The sequence below is a fragment of the Propithecus coquereli genome, unplaced genomic scaffold (genome assembly GCF_000956105.1).
Source record: "Propithecus coquereli isolate 6110/MARCELLA unplaced genomic scaffold, Pcoq_1.0 Scaffold13, whole genome shotgun sequence".
NCBI classification, from domain to species: Eukaryota; Metazoa; Chordata; class Mammalia; order Primates; family Indriidae; genus Propithecus; species Propithecus coquereli.
The window spans coordinates 4785633-4788769 of record NW_012137191.1 but is presented as its reverse complement, the minus strand read 5'-3'; the positions used below and the strand labels follow the sequence as shown (position 1 = coordinate 4788769).

General features: G+C 29.1%; 1 protein-coding gene across 1 annotated transcript in view; it reads right to left on the bottom strand.

Annotated features, from left to right (window-relative positions):
• ADAMTS20 (ADAM metallopeptidase with thrombospondin type 1 motif, 20) overlaps positions 1–3137 on the bottom strand; it is a 169514-nt gene that overhangs the window by 43038 nt on the left and 123339 nt on the right. The gene's annotated exons all lie outside the window — the stretch shown is intronic.

Below are 3137 nucleotides of genomic sequence, written 5' to 3'. Positions count from 1 at the left end.
TTTTTCAAAAACCATTTTGGGGATGGTTCAAAATGAGAGCATTCAGTTTTTTAGTGACCATAAATAAATAATCTAATTAGACATAAACTTAATAGTCATAATTTTTCTCCCTCAGCCATTTATTTAATTTTAGTTTTCCAATATTGTTATTAAACACAAAATGACAATAAGAAAATACAAAACTGAACAAAAATAACTGAGGTACTATTATTCAATTTCATTTTGCCTTTCAAAATTTTTGGAATTTTCTGATTATTTTTTCAAAACATAATTCTGAAGAAGTCATCAAAAGATCAGATAAAGAAACAAATATTTACTTTAATACAAGATATCACTTTAATTCTCTTCGTTTTCTGAAAACAAGGTCCGTAAGGCACCTGCTGAAAACATAAACACTTATTCCCATACGGCTAGGTGTGAGGTCTATCTATTGCTCATTGCGTGCCAGGTATTAGCTAATTTCTGCAGACAATCGAAGAAAATCTACTAACAGAGTGACAAGAGGGCTCACACAACCTTTTTGTTTAAGGAGAGCTAAACTCACAAAAATACACTTACTATACGTTACAAATCTAAATCCACCTTATCGTTATAAACCAGAAATCATTTCCATCAAGACAAATGTAACTGCATAAGAAGCATTAATGTACAATGTATAACATAAAGTGGCTTTGATCTAAACATCAACATATTGTAATAGCTAAAAGATAATCAGGTTTTGGAGTGTCTCTCTTGGAATAATTTGAGAGGATTAACTGTGTTTTCCTTAGTCTTAAGTGGCAATTCCAAAAGTATCAATGTACTCTTCAATACTGTAACATGTACTATTTATGTTATGTTGATATTTTTTGAAAACTATACTATCTTATGTTTGTGTAGAAAAGTTAAAATTTTTTAATGAAAAAAATCTTGATCATAGTTATTTTGCTAGGGAATTTTTTAAACAATGTTTTAATAAGTGTCTTTAGAACACTATTATGAAATAAAAGATTAGTGTATGAGACAATATATTAAGTAAGGAAATGATAGAATTTCAGGACAAAATAGACCAGACATCAGATATTCAGAGAAACAAACCATTATTGTTTGTATTCGTCCATGCATATGTGTTTTATTTTTTAAAGAAGCCTATTATAGCATTCTTTAAAAATAAAGAGGCTGCATCTTAACCCCAGAATCAGCATTTTTTGAAATATTCAGGAAGCCAATGATATTTGTATATCTAAGAGAAAATACAAGGTTTCACTACAGTAAAATCTTTGATACAAGTTTTACACAACTTTATAATTTAAGTTCATTCCCTAGAATGGAATATTTTAAATTGAGCTTCTCAATTATTAGAGATGTAAAACATTAAAGTAGCTATAGTAGAGTAGGCTATCCCTTTGTTTAAAACAAAAAACAAATGACAAAATATGCATGTTAAGAGTAGAATGTCAACTATATAAAATAGTACTGCTACTGTTCCTTTAATTCAATGCACATGTGCACCAGGGAGTACGATACTAAATCCATCAACAGGGACCCCATTCATAGTGCTTCCTGAAAGATTATACTTACAGTTTTAAAGTTAAATGGAGTTTGAAAATTTCCTTTCTAACCTGTTACAGACATCCTTTGACTATACAACTCTAATAAGTCAAGACAGTGTTTGGTTTTACAAATCTTTATCACTGAAATATTTAATTCTATGGCATTGCATCTAATCATTTTTAAAAATGTAACTTGAGACATTTTAAAATTTAAAACTCAGTTTAATTTGTAATCATGTTTGATTCTCAACTTGAAGGACAAAAAACAAATGATTAATAACAAACATAGTCAGCCAACTTTCATTACATTAATATTATTGTAATAATTATATATATTTTTGAATGTGTGTATACATATGTATATACATTCATAATGGATTTACAGTTCTTGGCTAATCAATGGAAAGTAACATTTCCTCTGCAAAGCCCCCTTCTCTGATGGGGGATGTCTGATGTCCAACTCAGACCAGATTAGATATGGCTCTTATTGACTTTTGTTTAGTGCCCTGAGTTTCTCCTTTGCTGTAAGCCGTATGCCCATAATTATCTGTTCTATGCCTGTTTTCCCTTCCAGACTATAAAATCTACTGAGAAAAGACATATTGTAGGAAATCATAAAAGATAGAAAGAACCCAGAATCATTTGTTTCTAATTTAAAGTATCAGGAACCATTCTACATTCCTTCTAAAAGAAGAAAATAATTCCAATGTACCATCAACCACAGGATTTTGTATTATTTTACTGACCAATGTTCCTCTAAAATGGTAGGGATTCCACTGGTGGCACATGAACTGATTTTAGATGGTACATTTCTAATTTAATGGTTATTTTACATAGTAATGATCATCCTCAATTTTAGCTATAAATATTCCTTAGTTGGCTCTTTGAAAAAAAAAATCTGAACTTTGGTCTACAAAATGTCAAGTGAAATAGAAATTAAGAGTAAGAATTAATTATACATATGGTCTATTTTAATTAAGCTTGGCTAGAAAAATAGTAATATCCATTTCACTTGCTACTGCATAGTGCCATCTCTAGATAAAGATATATATTTTTGTTTCTATGTTAATCATGTAAACTTTAACCAAACGTCCCTAAGAGTATTAAAACTAATATTCAACACTTAATATTTAAAAATTAGTATTAGAAACACAATATTAGAAAAGGGCTCTCACATCAACTGTAAGTTTTACATTAAATATTTTAGTGAATATCAAGATAAACAATCAATTATTAAGAGGGATTTTAAAGAAAAGCCTAGTTTTCCTTCATACATATGTTTCCTTCATATAAATTCTTGTTTTTAATTTATAATATTCTAAATTAATTTCTGTACATAGCCTAAATTATTGCCAGCTCTCCAAATAGACTTTCGGCAAGTCAATTTAGCAATGATCCCACTGTTTAAAATAGGCTGAAATTATTTAGTTATTCCAGGTCAATTGGTAAGAACTAGAAGTATCTTATAACAATTAAAGTACTGCTCCCTTAACATACCTATTCATTCGCCAATAGAAAAAAAGTATTTAAAATCTACCATATTTGCCCCTAAATTTGCAATGAACAAACCAGTAAATTGAAGTTATGTAAACCAAAAAATCTGCA